A 7674-nucleotide genomic window follows, 5' to 3' on the forward strand; every position below is an offset into this window, starting at 1 on the left:
GTAGTATAGGTATGTTACACGGTTTACAGTTTTCACTGTTAATATCAATATTACACTATTGTCTGTTATTATTATAATAATATTTAATAGGTACTATTATTATTATTATTATATTTAAAAAAAACATGTGTACAACATCGAAACTACAAAAGTTGATTAAAATGCCAACCGAACCTGTTGAATGCTTAATATCTTACACTATAATATAAGATATGTATGTATTGTTTTTTATTTGTATTATTATACATCCCGACGTACCTGACTATAATGTATTGGCCCCACTGTCTCATGTAGGATATATTTTTATAATAGAATATTATAGGTAGCAATTTTAATTCCATATACTCACATAACGGTTACAGGTCACATCCCCGTAATACATTTCCCCGTTACCGTTTCCCCGTCCGATATTTCCCCGTCAAGTTATTTTCCCCGTTTGATATTTCCCCGTAAAAAATAAAATTAACATTTTTAAATTTTTTTATAATTCCACAGGTATAAAAATAATAATGTTGTTTAATAATAATAATTATAAAAAATATGAATATAAAAATGTTTCCATAATGTTGTTTAATAATAATGATTATACAAAATATGTATATAAAAATGTTAATGTTTTAATAATAAAAATGTTTCCATAATCAATGGTTATCGACAAACTGTTCAATTATTTCAATTCGATTGTTAGATTTGGTCATGTGTACTGGGTACTGCTGATCTTATTATCTTTATGGGTTACAAGTGTAAACTATTTTATAAAAACTATAAGAATATTTATAGTTAAGGCAACAAAGTTGAATAGTTTGTTCATATACCGGGTGCAATTATAAGATATATACACATATAGAGTATGGACTTTTTTTTTACGGGGAAATATCAAACGGGGAAAATAACTTGACGGGGGAATACCGGACGGGGAAACGGTAACGGGGAAATGTATTACGGGGATCTGTCCATGAATCTACATAACAGGTGTCACAAGCATCTATTTTGTCGATGGCATTCGTCATTATGTACTATAAGCAGGTTCTGCATCCTTGATTGCATAAACATTATTATATTCAAATACAATATAGTATAATACACTGCATTGCTGCTATATGCTGTAGCAATAATATTGCGAACGTACCCATCCAACCCTCCGTGAGATGAGACTATATGAGAGCGACCAGTGTTTGTCATGGTCTTCGTTCGTCGTCTATGTGGTATCATAATATATTATCACATACCTCTAGAGACAGTATTATACTCACTTTTACGTGTGTTGTGTGCACCGTAATAATTATATTGCCACAATGACACACTGGTACTCAAAAGTCGATCTAGCTCCATCGTCGCCACCTGCAGAGTTGATAGCCACCATGCGGCACTTTTTTATTTTACTAAGGAAGAGCTTAGCTGCTCCAATATTGAATTTAGCCTCTCCTAAAAATTTATTTTAATTGAAGTATTAATTATCTAATCTACTAGGGTAAACGTTTGAAGATAATATTATTTTATACAGTTTAAAGAACGATTCATGTGTTTTCCATACCAGACAATCGGATAAACCCTCAGACACAATATAGGTTTAATAATAGGGTATCACAATATATTACTGATAACATTTCAATTTGTCTAGACTTTAGGTAGTCGATATTGTGTCGATACGATAGTAATGTTTTTTTTTATAAATTTCCAATTTCGAATCTACGGGTTACAATTATAATATAATATATTATATATTATGTACAATGTACATTAATGTAGGAAAGTGAGTGAGAAAAAAATAAATACCTATATTATGTTATATAATAATAAAATAAAGTGTACTTCAAAGGTATTTTAACATGGGGTGTAGTTGACATATTACCTACTATTATAGTATATAATATGTATAATATTGTATATATATATATATATATATATCATTTAAACATTAATTTATGTTTTTTTTGTCAATATAAAAATGTTGAATACCATTTTAAATGTATACAACACCAAAGGTTAAGTATATTTTATTTTTATTTAGTTTCCAATACTCAAATTATTACAGCTCAACAGTTAGGAATTAGAGAAAATGACATAAGTGAACAAAAGGTTAAGTATAAATATGCCATAAATTTATGAAGGTAATTTATGTGTAAATATAAAACTTATTTAAAAAAAAAAAAAAACCAAAATTTATTAAAATACTGAAATATTTCACAATCTTAAATTTTACGAAATTTTCGAACACTAAATATTAACCTTTAATTATATTCTTATAGTACAAACGTCTCCGAACTCCATGCAGATTCCCCCACCCCGAACAACACTTCTGCAGCAAATACATGCCACGAGCATAGATAATATAAGAATGGATAGGACATAATATAAGAACTTATCAATAGAAAATTTAGTGATACGTATTTAATGTTATATGGGGCAAATATTGATATGATAATTGATAAATGGTAATAAATAATATTAATGATTAATTAGTGATAATTAACGATCTATATTATTCTATATTCTAATTACAATATTAATTATGTACGCAAAGTTTATAGTAGGTAATTTGAGTATTCCAATTTCCATTTTCAGGCAGAACAATCAAAATACAAATTTGAAATTGACAAATGTGGTAAACAGTTTTTGGACATATAAGCCCTATATCGCCTTTTTCTCTTCGCGTTCTCTCTTCCCCCAAAAAGCACACGGCCCCATATGAAACTGGTATAGGCATGTCCTATCCGTTCTTATATTATCTATGGCCACGAGAGCAATTGTTTTTTTAAAAATATTACGAAGATTGGAGGCTTTGTTCGTATTCATCCCGGTTAAGCACTCATTCCCTCACACAAACACTATACACCTTGCACATAATTTCCATATATGTCACTGTAGTCTGAAATAGTAAAATAAAAGAAAAAAACGTGTATTTCTATTCTTATAAAAAAAATAGTTAATTTACTCGTCTGTCGAACTATATCGTTGTTTGATTTAACCGATTTTATAATATATGTCCACGTAATGTGGGCATGGTAGCTAATTTAGACTTTTTAATAAATATATTTAATTATAGCGACACGTTACCATTATACATATACCAACCTATTGTAATTTGTGATCTCTCGGCAGTGGCCACTTGTTATATATTTAATTCGGTCCATAGGGTTATTATCCTCTCGAAATTGGAGATCAGAGAAACGCTCAATGAGTTTCGTGTAGCACCTTTCATCTTTGTAGATTAGAAAATTGAACTTGGAGTAGGTGTACATACTTAAAGAACGACATTGTTCAAATTGAGTGTTTTGGGATAGAAAATAAAAAAAAAACTGTAATGGAATGTAATAAGCCCAAAGGTTTTGAACTGTTCGCCATTCTCTCAGGTCGACTGAACTCCGACAGTTAAAATCCAACAGTTTTTCGTGTGCATAAATCATTGTTTGATCATCAGTTTGCAGCCGTATAATTAAATATATTTTTTTTTAAAACTTCTTTTCTAACGTAAAAGGTTTTATCAGTTATTTTATTATTAACTTTGAATTGTTTTATTGCTATTGAAGTGTACTATTTGATATTAGAAATGCGTAAATAAAATTGTTTACAACAATACTATACAAATTAAAATTTACAGCGTAATAAGTGTAACGGCATAGGTATTTCAGTATAATATGTAACATTATTTAATCTCGTTTTTAATGAAAATATTCTCTTTTCCTTGCGATAACGTAAAATATCTTAATCAGATTATTGTAAAAAAATAATTAATTTCACCATAAACGATTTTATAATTTAAAATGTATAGGCGTAAATAATAAATAGTTAAACCTAGTTAATTGCTTTAAAACATGTTTAATTGATACAGTTGTTAAAATCGACTTTTATAATAATTACCTATCTGAAATCACATTTTTTTTTATAGAATTTGGTGGTAGGTATATGTTATATCGTATTGAATAAATAAAATATAAATGCTAACAAGTAAATTGTATTTATGCATAGTACTTTTTTTATCTGGGTATATTATGGGTTATAGTGTAAACAACATATTATTTAAACATTATCGAGACAAACATTTTAAAATACCTACTCTAAGTGATATCGTGATAATTATTTTTATTTTATTTAATTTTTTAATCATATTTAATCGATATGATTGAGTGTACAGTCGTATGGATTTAATATTTAAAGTTCATAATATAATATATGAACTTGATTTAGTTAAATATAGTTTAATATATTACTTATAATATACCTACTTAATAGTATAGTTTACACGTATTTATTTTTTCTATAAAATCTAACATAATATTAAAGTTTAAACACTGTGTTTGACACTGTATATTTAACTAAAAGTTATTTTAAAATTTAAGGACGTGTGTTATCCATATTTATATGAGCAATAACTAATATTGATTTATATTAGTTATTCGGATCTAACCTTAAAATATATATTTGCTACCTGTGTAGTATGTATAATGATGTACCTATTTCAGTACAAAATCTATATTTATAAGAGGTCGAATTTTACAAATTCCATAACATGATATTTATGAAGGTTGAAAGTCTACTTACATCAGATTCATCATCGTATGATATTCAGTGGCGTATAAAAGATTTCATTTCAGGGGGGGGAGTCAATCTCTAAAACACCACTGATGATGTTAATATATTATACAGATTAGGTTTAGTTAGTTTATTGAAATTGAATTTGTTTTAAAAATATTATCTCAAGTTTAAGTACTTTTAACATTTAACTTTGAGTTATTAGATGGATACCCCCCACCTAATGAACCATTAAATCAACAATAAATTGTTACGAGAACAAAGATTTTTTTTAGGTCTGGGTGCGTAACATATTTTCATCTCAAGGTGCTCCAATCGACTCGCTGTAGAGTGTAGACAGTATAGAGTGTCGACATCGGGTAGCCGGTAAGTACCCATTAATCATAATATTCAGCGCTTAAACTAATGTAGAAGTCGTAAGAAACTCTTATGTAGTACCCAAAGTGTTATTTCTCCCTTAAAAAAAAGTTTCATTCACTAGTTTTGTTTGATTTTTCCGTCTGGTCGTGTAAGCAAAAGGCGTGTACCGTCATAATTTCACGACCCACGCAGGTCTCAGTATAGGTATCGCATATATTATTTGTCTTCTTCGACATTTTGAGATATGATGCAGGAGAGGGCTGAAGGATGTTACGTGTGAGTCGGATACAACGACGAACGAACTAAAGCATTCTCGGAATAATAATCGGAGTAAGACAATGGGGGACATGAGTGGACACTTACCGAGGCATGGAAATATTATGTACTACATTTTATAGAACAAGAGAATGAACAATAATCGATGGCAAAACAGACCATGAACATCGTTTATTAATCAAAAGATTTTCGGCGCTGCGTTATCAAGCTGCACCGAGTCGGAGGAACTAAGAGAGACGAAGAGCGGGGAGAGTATGAAAAACCAACCTCGGGGTTGAAAAAATAAACAGTAGGTAGCACTTACCTGACGATACTATTATTGAAGCTAGTACATAAATATGTTTGGTATTATATTATTATTATACATAACAGTGACAGGACCGATTGGAGGTGGATATTATGGGCGAATGCATCGTCACAAATAAATATAATATGACGAGTAAAAAATGTAATAAAAATGAAAACTTATATTTTATGAGGTTTATTTCTATAACTTAATAATTTAACATAATCGTATTTATTTATTTTGCTTGTTCTATAATCTGAAATTTTTTCATTTATAAAATCTTCTTTTTCGGCGTATTTTTTACTGATTTTTGGTTTTGGGTTATTAATTGCAGTTCTTATTTTTATATACGTATTTACTTGAAAAAGTTTGAGAATTTCAATAATATTAAAAATATTTGAATGTTGGTGATAAAAATTAGAGTTAAAATCTGAATGAAAACTTTCACGAGCGTTTGTCGTATGGACTCTATCAGAACATTGCCGCGCCCACATTTCCGGAGGAATGATTGATTCATTTGATATATTATAATTGTCTACCAAATAATCACAAAATTCGGTTATAGCTGCATTTTCAGGTTTGTCTGCCATAAAATATTCTGTAAAACATTCTGCCACTTCCTCTGGATTGAGAAAAGGAAGTCGTTATGCGATTTGTATTATATAATATATAATCATCATGTATTTATTCGTATATACATATTTACACATATATACACATATAGGTATACACTTACATATGTACCTTTTTCCGCCGTGTAGGAACTAACATATGTAATTGTTTACCTGCTACTCTCGTGTAGGAACTTACTATTCCCCGATATTATTGTACCTATACATGTATACATATATATATATTAATAACAGCCGAACAGCTTTTTGAATATAAATAGATAACGTATATAATACCGTACGGACCACGAGCGAGGTGGAGAATGAAATGATAAATAATATTTTGTGCCTTTTGTACAGCCGTGCTGTGTAATCGCCGTAGAAGCGTGTAGCCCATCGCCACTTGCACACGACAAGGATGGTCATCATTTTTCTGGGCCGAAAAAAAAAACCGATTTACTCACAGGTGCCTCCCGAGTGTCAGTGTTCGACCTCGGAGAGATGACCGCCGACGCGCCGGACGTTTTCATTTCCGCTCACTATAATAACTTGTGCGCACACCCCCGCCAGACCGTGTGAAACTTTCCGTGTCCGCGCGTATAACGACTGGTCCGGTTGTCAGAGACGTCGTAGGTATGATATACATTAAGGCCCCATTTACACCAGCTGTGCAATATGATCGCAGTTACCTAAGTATACCGTGGTACGCGTCGCGTTTTCAAGGTAACGGATTGCTTTGATGTGCAAAAATTGCTTTCGCCTATACACGCCCGGCTACATTATATTGGGCTACAGCACATTGTTATTATTTATTTATTGTATTTATTCGTATAATAGATATCGGGAATTCTTGGTACGTATTTTTGTTCGTGTCGAAACTACGCCGAAACAACAATTTTCTCCTCAGAGAACACGTAGTCGTGTATATATACGTTATATACGTGTTATATTGTAGAGTTGAAAAACAAAACACATCTCAAACTTCGTAGCATAAGTTTTTTATATTGTAATATATCGATAGACTATTCAAGTTTGAAACATATGCGTGCTTAAATAGGTACGTATTGGCGTTTGGAAAATATCGTAAATTATTGACAATGATAATAATGATATAATTAATTTAACAATATATTAAAACACTCAATAAGGATAGATCAGGAGTTCCTAGTCGACATGTCATATTATTATAATATCATAATAGTTACTCATATAGCATATACATATTATTATAGTCGTGTTGTTCTACTCCATTAATACATTTTAAATAATAATTTTGAACAACCGAGCGTTATTTATGTTTTCATCTTGACATTTTTTTAAAAATAAAATCGTCCATTACTGTGATTTAAATTTGGATAGTTGTACACTTAAAACTAAACTGCGAAACCAATATAAGTTAACTATAAACTATAGATACTCACATTAAAAAATCATGAAATTTAAAAAAAAAATGACACGATGAAATTTTGATTCGACTCGTGGAAAAATAATGAGGTCTATTATTGAATGCTAATATACAAATATTATACATATATCTTTTTTTTTGGCGTTTATAGAAAATATATAATTTATATTTTGTGTGATTTATCGTGTTTACTTAAACAGTTG

The sequence above is a fragment of the Metopolophium dirhodum genome, chromosome 3 (genome assembly GCF_019925205.1).
Source record: "Metopolophium dirhodum isolate CAU chromosome 3, ASM1992520v1, whole genome shotgun sequence".
Taxonomy (NCBI): Eukaryota; Metazoa; Arthropoda; class Insecta; order Hemiptera; family Aphididae; genus Metopolophium; species Metopolophium dirhodum.